At 36.3% G+C, this 16,861-nt stretch overlaps 3 long non-coding RNA genes across 3 annotated transcripts in view; all 3 read right to left on the bottom strand.

Annotated features, from left to right (window-relative positions):
• LOC149039691 (uncharacterized) overlaps positions 1 to 13,970 on the bottom strand; it is a 95,748-nt gene extending 81,778 nt beyond the window's left edge. Inside the window, exon 1 of the long non-coding RNA XR_016179996.1 lies at positions 13,891 to 13,970. This is a non-coding gene — a long non-coding RNA (uncharacterized LOC149039691). The remainder of the gene's footprint in view (positions 1 to 13,890) is intronic.
• On the bottom strand, positions 77 to 1,281 carry LOC149039696 (uncharacterized). The gene is made up of 3 exons (XR_016180011.1): positions 1,225 to 1,281; positions 790 to 882; positions 77 to 169 (listed from the first exon to the last, which is right to left on the bottom strand). It is a non-coding gene; the product is annotated as an uncharacterized LOC149039696 (long non-coding RNA).
• Positions 13,971 to 15,092: 1,122 nt separating the features above from the next.
• LOC149039697 (uncharacterized) lies at positions 15,093 to 16,854 on the bottom strand. The gene is made up of 2 exons (XR_016180002.1): positions 16,674 to 16,854; positions 15,093 to 15,255 (listed from the first exon to the last, which is right to left on the bottom strand). It is a non-coding gene; the product is annotated as an uncharacterized LOC149039697 (long non-coding RNA).
• Positions 16,855 to 16,861: the final 7 nt, after the last annotated feature.

Consider the following 16,861-nt stretch of genomic DNA (forward strand, 5'->3'; position numbering starts at 1 on the left):
TATTTCATCAGTTCTAGCATTATTTCCTATGACTGTTATTGGGTAACGTTTGACCATAAATAGCTGGTTGCATTACCTATCCTTGCTGAGGTTGGTGGTGGGGCTCCAAATGAGCGGGGAGGGGGTGGTGGGGGTTCCTCTGACTGTCCTCTGGGTGGTGCTGGGGGAGCTAGGACATAATATTTAACGTGTTAAAATGGTAATAAAGGCCTTATGATTGATGTCCCTACTTACAAAAAGAAATATATGTAATTTCCACCTTCAATGCCAACATATGCATGAGGAGAATTTGCTGCCTTGGCTATGACATCTGCAAATAGTTAGACATTCTGGTCCTCTCAGATAAGGACAATAACCGTAGGCCCTGTCTCCTGCATCTTCTCTTCTAGCAAAGAGTAGGGAATTTAGCTCTCCGTATTGTGATCTGGTCTTGTTACTGTTTATACAGGCCCCCATTTAAACCAGCTTTAAAGCTAAACTGAGCAAGCTTGTTTACACATTGAAAATTAATGCATAAATTAATAAAAACTCACTGGTATATTATTTTCTTTGAGTGGGATCAAACCAGGCGATCCCTATCAGATAGCCAATCAGAATGAATAATTAGTTTCATATTGACTACAGGCGCTTCCAATGTATAATTAAAAATGAGTTTACTTTTAATTCAGAGTCTGGTAAAAAGTTAAGAAACGACCTGAGTGCGCTAACAATACTATTTCATCAGTCTCAGCATTATTTCCTATGACTGTTATTGGGTAACGTTTGACCATAAATAGCTGGTTGGATTACCTATCCTTGCTGAGGTTGGTGGTGGGGCTCCAAATGAGCGGGGAGGGAGTGGTGGGGCTTCTCCTGACTGTCCTCTGGATGGTGCTGGAGGAGCTAGGACATAATATTTAACGTGTTAAAATGGTAATAAAGGCCTTACGATTTATGTCCCTACTTAAGAAAATTAAACAAGACTTTTGATTCAAACTCCATCATACGTCCAGTACATGCATTCAGTGTATACGATCACATGACTTAATTAATTCTTAACTCTTCAAATTCAAAAGGAAAAAGGTAAGCGGCGCCCATCGACTGTCCCGCATCCAATGTACAGTTCAAGTCCAAATAAAATCAAATTTAAATTTTTCCCTACAGTGCTATTACTAGAGCATTCAACCTTCAATCGACAATCACTTAGTGCTTTAAGAGTATAGATCAACACAATAATCCAATGACCTTTTCTTTTTTATATTTCGACGACTGTTGCACTCTTGGGAATGTTAAGTATAACCTTATGGCAAACGAAAATGATCACTGTTAAACTTCTTGCCGTTTCCTTTCAGCCGTTTATGTTTTAAAATGAGAAATTATCACTAGTCGTGTGCAAGAACATTGATCACTCTTCTGAAGACGTCTTTAGTAGGCTCCACGCAAATTTTTCTTTGCGTGGGATCAAACCGGGCGATCCTTCTCAGATAGCTAATCAGAATGAATAATTAGTTTCATATTGACTACGGGCGCTTCCAATGTATAATTAAAAATGAGTTTACTTTTAATTCAGATTCTGCTGAAGTTAAGAAACGACCTGAGTGCGCTAACAATACTGTTTAATCAGTCTCAGCATTATTTCCTATGACTGTTATTGGGTAACGTTTGACCATAAATAGCTGGTTGGATTACCTATCCTTGCTGAGGGCGGTGGTGGGGGTCTACGCAAGCGGGGAGGGGGTGGTGGGAGTCCTCTTGACTGTCCTCTGGATGGTACTGGTGGAGCTAGGACATAACATTCAACGTGTTAAAATCGCACGAAAGGCCTTATGATTTATGTCCCTACTTAGAAAAAGAAATGTATATAATTTCCTCCTTAAGTGCCAACATATGTATGAGGGGAATTTGCTGCCTTGGCTATGACATCTGCAAATGGTTAGACATTCTGGTCCTCTCAGATAAGGACAATAAACCGTAGGCCCTGTCTCCTGCATCTTCTCTTCTAGCAAAGAGTAGGGAATTTAGCTCTCCGTATTGTGATCTGGCCTTGTTACTGTTTATACAGGCCCCCATTTAAACCAGCTTTAAAGCTAAACTGAGCAAGCTTGTTTACACATTGCAAATTAATTCATAAATTAATAAAAACTCACTGGTATTTTGAACATTTTTCCAATTTAAACAGTTCATGTTGATCGAAAATGCAACGAGACTTTTAAATCAAACTCCATCAATTCATAATTATGTCTAGTACATGCATTCAATGTATGATACGATCACAAGACAGGAAACGCGATTACTTTCTAAATTTGCCAGTTCTCAATATTCAAGTCCAGAAGGAAAAAGAGAAGCGGGGCCCATCGACTGTCAAGCATCTAATGCACAGTTCAAGTCCAAATAAAATCAAATTCAAATAAAATAAAAATAAATAAATCAATTCAAATAAATCAAAAGTGCTTTAAGAGTACAGATCAACAAAATAATCCAATGATCTTAATATTTTTATATTTTAACGACTGTTGCGCTCTTGGAAAGGTTACGTATGACCATATGGCAAATAAACAGGATCAATGTTAGACTTCTTGCCGTTTTCTTTCAGTCGTTTATGTTTTAAAATGAGAAAATTATCATAAGGCGTGTGCAAGATCATTGATCATTCTTCTGAAGACGTTATTGTGGGCCTTTTCGGTAGGTGAGTGAAATCGGAGGTGTCAAACGATAAACTCTTACATTCAGTGTGATGCAACGTATCAATGAGGATCAGTTCCGGTCATTGCGTACTAAGAATAACAAAACTTGACGAAAAAATATCATTAGCTTTAAGAGAAAAAAAAAAAAAAAAAAAAGGCCAGACAAAACTTTCATACGAGATGAAATTTCTTCAAGAACTGCTTACCTGGAATAATGCATCTCTATGAACTGAATAAATTACAGAAAGCGGAAAGTATACATATCTCCTGGATTTCACCTGAATTAGAACTTTTTGGAAGTTTCACTTTTATCTTTCAATCTACTGCTACTGCATTCGTTTATTTGCTACTTAACTACTGCATTGCTTTCATTAACACCCGGCACCCGCTTCTGTGAATCGTTGGGTATACTTTACTGGACTTTGACGCTTCCAAGTCGAATTTACAAAACAAAAATGGGAAAAATAACACCAAAAATAATAGTCAATTCAGTATTGGAGTAGTCACTTCTTTTAATTTTCAATTTCCGTGGTCTTTGATTGTTAAATTTGTTTTTTCTCTGGAAATTTCCTGTTTCTGCATGTTCTGCATGTTCTGCATGTTCTGCATGTTCTGCATGTTCTGCATGTTCTGCATGTTTTATGTAAATTCATCATGCGTGAAGTAGAGGTAAACATTGTCGGTTACTTAAAATAATCTTCATATAACATTGTGCTAACCTAAGACATCAAATCATTTTGGGCAAAAAAAAATCAGTAGCTCTTCTCAACTTCAAGTGAGAAAAAAAACTTGTAACTCAAAATTGTTAAAATAGCGCGCCCTAACGCGTCACGTAAATCAAATTCGGATCTTTTTTCACAGATGTTAAGTTTCTACGAGGACTACAAAGACAGACACAAAAACAGGCATGGGACACTTTAGCGTTTGAGGTACTGTCTATTTACAAAAAAAAAAAACCTCCACTTGCCGGAAAAAAGCGAAGACCGTGTTCTTATGGTTACTGGTCAGCCAAAACATGAGTATGTGACTTTTCAGAATGCATCAGTAATAATGCACAGTTCTGTAGACGAGAGTATTAGGATAATCCTGTGTTTTTTCCCAATAAATAAAACTAACTGAACTGAAACATCAAAGTAAAGGGGGGCAAGTGTCTAAAAACTACTATTGTGCTGCTCCGGCGGAGTATAATAAAGTAATTTCCTTTTAATCAACTACATATCAAACTCTTTCCCCAGCGCGACGAACATTTGTTTTTCTCGGTTCCAGGTGTACGCGACCACTAACCCTACGTAATGCGCATGCTTTACGATGCGAATTTTCAAAATGGCGGATAGGTCAAAAAGGGAAATAAAAAAAGCAAAGCGATTTTGCAATAAATACTTAACATACACCCCCGTTAGAAAGGCGAATCCACGATAGAGAGATACAAAACTGTATGATATTGAGAACAGGGAGGTTGACAAAATTAACAAGAGAGGTTGAAAATTCATTACGTTAGCTATAGCACATGCTTCGATGAATGGACACCCTTCAGGGCCGATAGAGGATCTGGATATTTTCCGTTTGTTCACAGCGAAAAGCTGTTCATTCCCTCGGAAAACTCTCTAGAGGATAGAAAAGAATCGTCCCATGGCCAACTTGCTCGTGAAATAAAGAAAAAGCTTTGGTCTGGACGGCGAGAGGACCCTGATATAAACATAGACCTTAATGTTGACCAAGATATTTTCATGGAAGGTCTTGGGAGTGTTTTGCCCGGCGTTCTTCAAAGAGGGAAGATGGTTTACCAATTGGAGTCAAATAGGGTACTTGATTCATATCTGGGGCTGAAGTGGGATGAAAGAATTTTAAATGTAGCTGAAGATTTTGCCTATGTAATTCCAGGAAATATTAAGTATTGGCTGGGACTAAGAAGTCCAATCATTAAATACAAGCTCATCGTTGTAGGTGTTCTTAACCCTTTCATAACCGGCTGCCTCCAGGAACTGAATCCTGTTTTTCTTCAGAAACAGTTGTTTGAGGGCATTAACCCCTTTGTGATTTGTGGATCTGAAGAAATCTTTGGAAGCTCTACTATTGTATTTTTCCAAGCCTTGCTGTGTGTAATATGCTATGTTCTGATAAAGTGACAGGAACTCTGGAACATGCTAACATAGTGCATGCATGTAGGGAGTAACATATTTTGCTTGGTAAACTTTTAGAAAGTGCTCAAACCATGATTTGATATTTCTTTGCAGTTCAAGAATACCCTCTTCAGATGTAAAATCTAGCTTCAAATCACCAATTATGTCCATAAATTTAGCCCAGATCACTTGTATGTCTTTGTTTTGATTGTAATGAGGGACAAGCATAGGTCGGAATATTCTGAAAGAGTTTCAACTTTTCTGGTTCAGTAAGATCTCTATATTCCAGCTTTTTGCTCTCTTTTTTGATTCTAAAATTAAAAGTGATTCCCATACTTTTGATAAATTCTTCATAACATGCCATGTGTTTATATTTATCCCTTGGGAATCCATCAGAGGTTTTTTTTTTCTCAATAGCATCACTTCTTCTCAGCTCTCTTATGAACAAGTCAATCAAAACATCTGAAATCCTCAGAAAAAAAATGTAATGTATCTATGATGACATGGTCCATAGGTATAAAATCAAATAATGGTTGTGCCTTACAGTTTAATTTCTTTCCAGTGGAAAACCTTGCTATTTCAGTGACAGTTCTAGCACCAAATTTGGGGTCATTAATTGACCATGTTTTGCTTGTGTCCCACTGTTGTTCCCTGGGACACTTGCACCCCACACAAGCATAATCCTCATTTGCCCTGCCTAAACCACATACCAGTGCTAAAAATTTCAAATCTCCAACTAAAAAGTATTCAATTTTATAGGTGCAATTATTTGCACTTATCTCCTTTAAGTTTGACATTTCCATTCGAAGGTCTGCAAGGCTGTCTCTCAGATTATCATATGTCTCTGTAGTTTTTATAACAGCAAGTATATAATTTCCCTTCACATCCATTGCCACATCATTTTCATGGAGAATAGTAAAAGTGAAGTTGACAACTGTAAGCCCCTTCCCAATATTTGTACCATCACCACTAAGCTTGATCTTAATAGTTTCTCCATCATTGATTTCTCCATTCTTCTGAAACCTAACAATGTGCTCTTGCAAGCTTTCTGCAAATCCTAACTGAACACCTTCAGCATCTCCTGGTGTTGGTTTCAAGTTCCATTCACTGTTTGGCTCATTAATTTGCTTCTTGATGGAATATATATTGAGGAGATCATTAGCCTTAATGGCAATTTCATGCCAGGCCTCATTTGAAATGATGAATTTATCTTTGAGGTAGAGCCACACATCTATGTTATCAATGTCATCATTATTAAGGGCCTTTGGTTCAGACTCTGTAAATAGCAGCTCTCCCTCTCCAACAAGATTGAGAGTTTCATATTGATTAGTCTCAGTGTTGAGGACTTCAATTTTAGTTGCAACAAAATTGTACAGCCCAAGAAAGGAGAGTGTAGTTTAGCACTCCTCCTTCTGTTGGTTTTTAATTCTCTTTTAAAGGTGCTTAGAATAGTCATTAAACTTCTTCTCAGCTGGGCCTCTACCTTTTTTCCCATTTGTTATCAATTTTTTGGCCAACTGAATAAATTTTTTATCGTAGAAGGCCCCTTTCTTCTCAGCTTTCTCGATAGCTTCTCGGGCTTTTTTATCCACTCGCAATCGCTTTGCCTTCTCCTGTACCAACGATTCTTCTAATTTTATTTTTTCTCCCCTCAACTGGCGCGCTGTTCTCATCTTTAAGCTGATGTACATTAACTTCGTTGTAATACACCTTAAATCGATACCGAGGGCCCGTTTCCAAATGGCTGAGAAGTGCATTTAATTGTCACGATTACTAGCTTTCTTGACAGCTTTCTGAAAACAGACTATTTTCTTTCTGAAGACTTCTGATATATGGCTATTGATTATTATACCTCGTATACCTGATTGCTCAAACACTTTGTTTACAATTATTGAAAGGACCGACCCATGGTTTTCTCTGAAAACTTCTTTGCTTTGAAATAGTATAGATTAGTAAGCTGAAACGAAAAATTAGTTAGGGAAGTTTACGTAAAATCCAGCGAACAAGCTTAAAAAAAGCATTTATTTAGACTTCATACTGCGATGAACTTCGCAATTCTTACTTGTTTATCTCGTAAGTAAACAATGGCAGATTAATTCCCGAAGTGCTTTCTGAGTTTCCCGATCCCTTTCCGACTGCTTTCACGCTCACAAAACAGGAAAAAATCAAAAGAAGGGAGATACAGCTGTTTTGAAACGCCATTTGACGAGGGTAAATCTGCTTTTTGTTCGACACTTTACATATCAAAACAAAGGAAATTTGTTCCTCTTTTTGATTCTGGCGGTACATTTTTAAATTGAGCTCGCGTAAAAGGGATATCGCCCGAGACGCTTCGCTCGGTTGTGTTTTGAACAAAAACGCCTTGTTAATTTCACGTAACCGCTCGGAGAAAAGGTTAAAATGACGAGGGAAAAACTTTACCTTCAAGTTAGAAAATTAGCGAAATAGGAAGCCAAAATATTATAGTTTAATATTTCAGAGGTACATTGAGTGCTTTTTCCGTTGAGAATCCGCACGATGGTAAAATGTTCGAAAATTACACTCGCTTTGAGTGGGGCGTTGAAGTGGGCGTGGTCACTATATTCATGTTAAGACTATTTGTACCCCATGAGTTTGATATGGTTAATTATTCGAATTGACCACCTTAAAGATATTCAAAGACCGACAACTCTAGCGTTAGCCCCTCCTCAGACGTTTCCAGTAAACCCTCAAAAGAAACATAAAATTGTGCTCATTTAATTAAGAAAAACCGCGCATACAACCAACTGTAAAAACCGTGCATACACACGTTAGCACCTCCATGGACCTTTCCGTTCTACCCTCAAAACAACTAGAAAAATTTGCATATTTGATTAGGTAAAAACCGTGCATACACTGAAAAAAGAAAAAAAATCATCAATCAAACATATGGTTGTGGGCAGGTTAGTTTTCATTTCTTTTTCTGTTTTTCTCAGTGTCTTTATGTGTTAGTTTGTTTATCTTGATTCTCACATCTGAACATTAACTCTAGGATCACAATTAATGAGTCAGCTCGAACTTCGACTTTCTCGTTATACGGATCAAATTTATCATAAATTACATTAAGTACGATTCAGTTCTCGTCCACAGAAGTTTCTCAGAAAAGATGGAAAAAGATGAAAGAGTATGTGTTATTTATTGATAAATCGTTTCTACATTTAGACAAACATCCAAATCTCCGATAAATACCGTACAATGTTGAAAAATCTCTCTGCTTTCTGAAATGAAAACAACAAAAACATAACAACGAACAGTGCTGGAAATAATTTTTTACTATTAACAGGACATATGTCCTTTCAAATCTTCATTTTTGTCGGACATCTTATCAATTTGACCGGACATCAATTAGTATAATCAATTGGAATAATGAAATTCACTAGAATAATGATTTTCAATTACTGCAATTAATTTTTTTTATTTAATCAATCAGTTATGATTAACTAGGTGACTTTTACTACCATGAACTTTTCATAATGCAGTTTTTCTTCATGATACTGAAAGTAAACTCTCCTCTGAAGTATTTTTTGTTCAATATCAGTACTTGACATTAAACTGACATGCAACACATTTGTTGAGATTCTCCAAATCAACGTCAATATCTTGTGGAACATCCCTGTGGACTAAAGAAATAGCCGCATGAAATTCGAAAAAACCAATGCTAAACCTTCTTTTATTCACGGGGACAGTTGTCCAGTGGAAGCTAATCAGCGATTTCTGTTCCCACGCTATATAATTAAAACGCACAAACATATAAAGGAGAAATTCTGTGGAATATAGATTTATTTGTTATAAACCTGACTACATTTCTATGAAACCAGTGTGAGGCTGCTTTGAATAAACAGTCGGTAGGGTAAAGCTTTTTTGTATTTTGCCTTTGACGGGTGACACTTCTTTTTCCTTGGTTCACATAAAGGGCCCGTTCACATGGAGGTGGGGGACCCCAGGTAGGTGAGGTAACCCACCTGTCCATATAATTTCTTATTTTATCTTGATCACGTTTATATGATAGGCGGGGTGACCAGCCTTGGCAGGTTGCCCGGTCTGCCAAGTAGGGTAACCCTGTCAGCCGGGGTGACAATCTGCCATGTAAACGTTTCAAGGTGGTGCAACCCGCCCAGGCGGAGTCGCGTTCATGGCAAAAAGCTCAAAAGTGAAACATGTATGTTTTAAAACTTTGTACATTTCCTAGCCGTCTCATGGCAGAAATCACCAGAAACCGCAACGGACATACAAGGAGTGTAAAGTGTTCACATTTCGGATAATTAGCGTCGTAAAACGACCATATTTCGTTTCCCAAACTATTCCGTATATCGTATTAAGTCAACTCATCCTCGCGTAACCTAACACCGCGTAACATAACTCGTGACGCTTTCATTAAAAAATATAAATGCGTCCGAGAATTAATCTATCGTCTTTCTCGAGATGTGAGCTTGGGAGGCCCTGCTCAAACTCCTTAATTGCAAGCATAACAACAACCTCAAGAAACCTTTAGTTCCTTCCTTCCTGAGTAAGCTGATAAAATACGGCATTTCAACTGAATAGGAATTTTATCATACTGCATTTGGCTTTAAGCTTATCGTGGAAGTTTCGAATTTATCTTTCAATTTACTGATCCTCTATTCGTTTAAAAGCTGTTAAGTGGCAAAAATACTGCACAAAATACTTCTAATCGTGGGAATAATGGCGTACGCACATATGGCATAAACCTCTCATGGGCCTGAAAAATGATTTCCAATTTCCAAGACAAGAAAATAAAACCGTGTTTTGTTTGTTTGCTTTCTTGTTTCTTTTTGTTGTCGTTGCTGTTGTTGTTGTTTTTTCATGTATCGCACATCAAATATAAAGAAGAGAATATAGTAAAGTTGTTCGACTTATAGTTCTCGTTCTTAAGAAACTCATCCTATAATCTCAAACAAAATAATTTGTATTTTTATCCAATTTAATAATAGATCCAAGTACACTATTTCAAGTGAAACTCATAAGACATTTTGATGTTGAACATTTCCGCGATCAATAAACACAAATAAAAGGAAAAAAAGAGGAAAACCTTTAGAAGACACGAAGTAGAGGTCTAGAGACCTCTACTTCGTGTCGTAACTGTAAAAAACACCTTTTGAGGGAAATTTTGAAGCCACATTCAGCTTCGCGCTCTTTGATGATATTCGGATTTCCAGTTTACTTTACGGCTGATGCATCAGTTCTTTTACCGCCAAATCACTCAAATCAGTCTCTGAAGCATAAGTTTAAAAAAAAATTAAATGGCCAAAAAAATTAAAATTTGTAACCAGACTAATGATTGTAGATATATGAAATTATGATAAAGTTCGGATATAACGCGCGCTTCCATTGGTTAAAAGAGCGTGTTCTGAGAGAGTATGGAGCATAGAGCTGAGCCAAAGCTGTCACGCCATCTGCCAAATTGCACTATGTTCAACCTTTTCCGGGTTCTTTTTTTTAGTTTTTTTTCCGATAATTGAAAGTGAAATTTCGGAACAAGCAAGCCGGCAAGTTGCAAGAGAAGAACCAAACAAAGGGTGTAAACATACCAGGCGCCGTAATTTACGTTATTGAAACGTGAGCAGATACGAAAATCCCCAAACGAAAAAAAAAAATTGACATTCCGAGTTTTAAAGATTTTCATGCTGAGTTACATTGCAAGCTTACGTACGGTAATAAAAATCAAACACAGCTAACACTCGTATAGTATTTAAAGTTCAGTGTTTAAAAACGAAACATAAAAAAACAGAAATGATGAAAAATATTTTATATACTTAGGAAGCGGCTAGAGCACTCAAGAAGTGGGGAGAAACACGAGACGAAGCCGAGTGTTTCTCCCTACACTTCTTTCGTGCTCTAGCCGCTTCCTACGTGCCTTATAACAGAACAGAGCACAGTCAAGGCTTCTCTATTTGTTAAATCAAAAATGTGAACTGTGGTGAAGAAACGAATACAAGAGATCCTCGCAGCTATAAACACTACTGAACTAGTAGTTGGACCTTCCAAAAATTCAGGCCCGAACGGGATTTAAACCCATGACCTCTGCAATACCGGTGCAGCGCTCTACCAACTGAGCTAACAAGCCACCTGGGAGCTGGTCATTAAGTTGGGTCCAAATAAACCGACCATGTGATGAATAATGATTGTAAATATATGAAATCATATATGTGCACTGCGGTGAAGAAATGAATGTAAGAGATCCTCGCAGCTATAAACACTACTGAACTAGTAGTTGAAATTGGACCCAAAGGTGATTTATTAGCTTGAAAACCTGTGTTACTCACCTTCATCAGAATCATCAGACGTTCTCGACTCCATATTCTCTTTACTATAAATTTCAACCTAAAAACAGGCTAAATTTGAATGGTAACATTATTATTCTGTTAGCTATAAATAAAGAAGGAGTGATTTATCCTTTTCTGAAATGGCACCGAATTATAGTAATCACTTTGGTCAAATCATAAGATTACCTCAATTCAAAACTGTAAAACTTTTCCCAACTAGATCCCAGTTTCCGTACGAATGTCTTAACTGCCCATATGTCTTAATTGTCCATACTGTGTCAGTTTCAATTTTAAGCTCGTTTGTTTTTCTAGATTTCAGCCTAGAATGGTTAACCCTAACATAACATTCATACTAATAAATAGCATAATAATACAAGAGTATGCAAACAAAAATACAAGATATTTGATATCTATAATTATTTAGAATATACCTCAGTAGCAGACACATACTGAACAATTATTGGATATCCAGAATAATTAAAGTCGAGGTATAGGAGATGATTTTGAAAAAAACAAAACAAAACAAAATATGCGTTTAATGTATGCTCTCCGAGGTTAACAGGTGCTGATATTTTGTCATAATGCCTGATTTATGCTATTATTTCAGTTGATTTGTTAACTTTTTTTGGTTGTGTATGGCACTGTAATTGCAAGGACATTGGAATTGTCATGTTGTGCTTTGCTACCTAACTATGTGTTCTAAATTTCAAATTGTACTTATCCACTTGATAATGGCGAGAATCAGAAAATACAACCAGACTTTTAAATCAAACCCAATCATATGTCTATCACAACAGGAAACACGATTATCTACTAGCCTTGCTAATTCTTGATATTCAAGTTCTAAAGGAAAAAGAAAAGCGAGGCCAATAGAATGTCACGTGTCAAATGCACAGTTCAAGTTCAAATAAAATCAAATTTAAATTTTTCCCGCAGCGATGTCACTGACGAGTTCATTATTCAATCGAGAAATAAAGCTCACTTGGTGCTTCAAGAGTGTAGATCGACAAAATAAACCCATGATGCCCTTATCATGTTGACATTTTGACGACGGTTGAGTTATTGGAGAGGTTATGTATAACCATATGGCAAACTAAAATGATCAGTGTTTGACTTCTTGCTGTTTTCTTTCAGCCGTTTATCATTTAAATTGAGTAAATTTTTACTAGTTGTGTGCAAGATCATTTCGTTGTTATTCTTCTAAAGACGTTTGTTGTAGGGATTTTGGAAAATTGAGTGAAATCGTAGGTGTTTTACTGTTTGCCGTTGATGTAAACATTAGGGTAAAACTATAAATTCTTACATTTGTAACGCAACGTAACAACGAGGATCAGTTCAGGTCATTAAACACTGAGAATAACAAAATTTCACGAAAAAATTGCGTTAGCTCAAATAAAAAAAAAAGTCAAAGAGAGACAAAACTTTTATCACGAAAAGAACTGAATTTCTTCGAGAACTTCTTACCCAGAATAATTCATTTCTGAGGACTACAATATTGTGATAAAAAAGCGAAAGGTCACGGGAAAAAACCCCTAATTACACATTTACGTATGTGATATGCATGAAAATATCACGCAAAAAGACAGTTTCAAAATGAAATTTTACTCTACTTTGTAACTCTCTAAAGGTATAACGAAGGAATAAAAAACGGAATACATGCCCTGAATCATTGAATTGTTCTGACGCCTGTGACATAATTACAACCTGAATACTACCAAGACCGTTTTTCCTCCCCGTGACTAAATAACTCAGTATTTTTATTCGCATCACGTACACGATTGGTGCTCATCCAATTTCTCCACCATACGGCTTTTATTTCATAACAACTATCACTTTCCTCATTCTGTCTAATTTGGAACAATATAAGCACAATTGTTACTTTTCTTGTGACAGATATTCCTCAAAACTATCCCAAAGCGGAAATGCGTGTCTACGAATAAAGAAATATCCTGCTCAGAATATCCCATTTAAAGCAAAAGATATGATGTGCAAAGTTTTCTATATATGACTAGACAGCAATTTCATGTTCCCTGCTTGCTTGTTAAATTTTCAATTTACGTCACAACGTCAGCGGAAAAATTCTAGGATCATGATTCTGATCACTTGAAGCGAACTAGCAAACAGATAATTTAGCAATAGCGAGGCTCCTCGCGACAAACATTTAATTCTGAGGAAGTTAGCTATCAAATAAATATAATGTCGCCATCTGACTCGTTTTAAAACCTTGCCAAATAAAGCGAATAGCTATTGCGAGAAAGATTTCGTTCAGTTATTGACTCAGCTCTGCGGGATAAAATTAGCCACAATCCATCAAATCAGTCTGAAGTTACGAATACTGTCTTGTTTCAGTTTTTTTAGAGTCAAAATCAAGAAACGCTTCGGGTAGCATTTCAATTAATCGAGGAACGGTCCGACAAGTCCAAACATCCAATGATCATTGAATGGCGAAACATGATGAAACATCAAATAAATATGTCGCCCGGCCACACGGTTCGTTTTCACTGTTCGCTAGGTAATCATGAGTAATATTTATATTTATTGACTTCTTCAGTTGGAAAAATTTAGGCCCATAAGCTCGGTGAATCAGAATTGGCCAAAGTCCAACAAATCTTCTAGTTGCGGACTGCTGCTTCTGTTTTTTTAAAACACGTTTCAGAGTAAACATTAGAAACCGCTTATGGTAATCTTTTAATTTACTGCAAAAAGTCCTAAATCAATCATTTAGAAACTGCTTATGGTAATATTTTAATTTACTACGAAAAGTCTTACATCATTTAAAAACATTTTACCACAACTGTTTGAACATACCTTTTTGTCGCCTGTTCAATGTTTCTTATTTGGGCTACAGCCTTCAAGATGGCGGCTTCGAAGACCAAAACAAGCAAGACGGTCAGCATGGTCAGCATTAGATTCCATCCACCAAAACCACCTCGGTCGAGAGGGACTGAGATGGAATATTTAATGACTTGCAAAACATAACCGAAGATTCTCGGAAATCCGCAAGTGATGTAGCCGAACATCCGAAGCTGTAAATCCCATGATTCTTGAGGAACAAACAGAAACAGCATAGCGAGAATTTTAAGTCGCGAACCATTGATGGTAGACTTGCAGATAATTTAGGATACGTAAATTCTGTTGATGAGGCGCTTAAACTTATTGCGGAATTTGAAACAGGATTGACGACGAAGTTTTCTTTCTTTAAAGCTGTCAAAGGTTTCGGGAACATATATTTATATATATTTGATATAGCTCTTTAGCATTACAAAGCTTTGCTATCGCTATTGTGCATTCTCACTAGTTTGTCTAGTTCAAGTCCTCTGGCATGGCTTGGATGATACCACAATCGTGGAATCATTCGGGTTAATTTAATGCTTACACCTCCTTCCTCGGACAGAAGTCACAAAATACTGGGGGAAGATGCATGAGATATTTAAGGAGCAAAAATTCGTTTTTTACTGGTGTGCCTTTCCTAATTTTGGGAAGGAAAGTGTTCAATTGCCAGCACAGCATAGATTGAACAGCTGGAGAGAAAAGGAAACGAAAAGGTACAGAAGAAGTACTGTATATATTAATTTCTTTTTATCCTCAACCTTTGTGTTTCTGTCAACTATGGCTTGCTAATTTGAAAGGTCAAATACATGAATGGGTCATATGACATTGATCTCAGAATACTTTTATGACAAACGTGATAACAGTTCAATCTTGGCTAAATTGAAGATGGCTTAGAAGTTAACAATTGTAAGAACTTTTCACTAACATATGCTTCTGACAAAGGAGAAAATATATGCAATTCTGCATTTTTTGCTTTCTATCAAGCAATCATATGTTTGCTCCTTATCACACTATGACACTTCCGTTTTGTCACATTCCAAAAAATAACTTGAGAAATACACTGTCACTCATCTTACACTGTTATATTTACCTATTACAGAAGGCTGGAAACGAAGATTTTGTTTTCAAGAAAATAAGATTTCTTGTCCAAGACACAAGGAAGTTTGACTGCAAAGCACAGATAAAAATGCGAGAAATTTTATTTTTTTCAGAGAACAAGGTAGTTCTACTCATGTATAAACAGAACAAATGCAATTTAATAAATCAGATATGTGGCATGACTCCTTTTCTTCCATCCCCACTCAAAACAAGCAAACACACCTATATAGGTTCCAGTCTGGTCTGCAAATGAAAAGGAGGAAGGTGATCACTGCAAAATTAAGCATTAGGGTTCTTATTTATAACATATTGATTATTGTATACTGATATCTAGAAATTAAGGTTGCAAGTAGCAGCCAGCTGAGTTATAGTTTGAGTTTTATCAAGTCCATTACTTTGTTAAATTTAGAGTAACCTTGTCTTGAGAGAGGAAAATTAAGGAGCTGTAATATACTTATCATCAATTAGGGACCACAAAGAAAAATTTATTTATAGAGACTTTTGAAGGAGAGGGGTAAGACTTGTGGCAAGCTGGCAGACATATAGATAAACTTTACTGCTAAATGGGTTACAATACAAAGCGCTCAGTATTTGGATCAGCTATGGCTCAACTTAAACTTTGCTTTAGCTTCAAGTTTAATCCTTTGTGGTTTCCTTTCTCTGTGTTTATTTTTCAAGTTATGTACACAGAAGAACACAAAAATGACAAGGAATGCTTTTGAACATTAAGAGGCTGGAATAAGCAAGAAACCAAAACTGAATTTTAAACAGTACAAAGTTAATTTGATCTTCCAATGTTATTCAATTTTAACCATTAATAGAATTTGTTATTTAAATTAGGGAAATAGTTTGTAAAATGTAAGACATTCTGCATCTTGAGAATATACTTATTCATCCATGTGAAATTAAAGGTTACTTGAAATAAATGTGAAAGATTTATAGGATTTTCAGACCCCTGATAACAATTACTAATGTGCTGATTTGTTGTACTTAAAGGTTATGATTTTAGCAGAAAAAGTGGAAGAAATTTCTGGACCTGGAATTTTGTTGCAAATGTCTGTTTAAATCAGTTTAAGTCAGTTAAAAACTCTCCTGTTTCAAGATTACATGATTACCACACCAGAACCTTTTGTATTCTATATCGTGCACCATGTTATGATTATGGTTTCAATAATAAATGGTGCTGACTCAAGAACTTTGCAAAATATCTCTACATACAAAGAAATAGATTGTGGTTATGTACTCCAAATAGCAGGTCACATCAGTCTTCTGTAAGGAAGTAGCAGAAATTGCTATGGTGGTTTGGTGGATGGAGAGAAACATCCACCAAAACCACTTTACTCTATGTGTCAAGAGTTATGATAATCATTATGAACGTTTGGTCGGTCAGCAATTGTGCACCATAAAAAATAATTAGCCAGAGCACTAACTGCTAATTAGTGGTATAAATCTTTTGTCTCCCTGAACATCTAATAGTGGCTATAGATAAAATTAAAAAAATATATTGTTGATGGTTTTGGTCAAAGTTTTGGTGGATGTTCCCTGATGACATCCACCAAAACTACGTAACATCTGGGCACCTTTTAAATACGTGAAATATCTGCATAAAATTGCGTAAAATGTTTTATAATACTACAATCGAACAATAAATTAATACTTACCATTTCTTGAGTAAAAAGTTTTGACGCAATTTCCCAAACAAATGATACACTTAGGTCATCAGGATAAGTCGGCATGTTGTCGTAGCCTCGTAATTTTCATTTAGTATAACAAGTCATGAGTTGTCCATCATTCCATCTCAGTCCCTCTCGACCAAGGTGGTTTTGGTGGATGGAATCTATGCTGACCA

The sequence above is a fragment of the Pocillopora damicornis genome, chromosome 9, assembly GCF_964200805.1.
Source record: "Pocillopora damicornis chromosome 9, jaPocDami1.2, whole genome shotgun sequence".
In the NCBI taxonomy this organism is placed as follows: Eukaryota; Metazoa; Cnidaria; class Anthozoa; order Scleractinia; family Pocilloporidae; genus Pocillopora; species Pocillopora damicornis.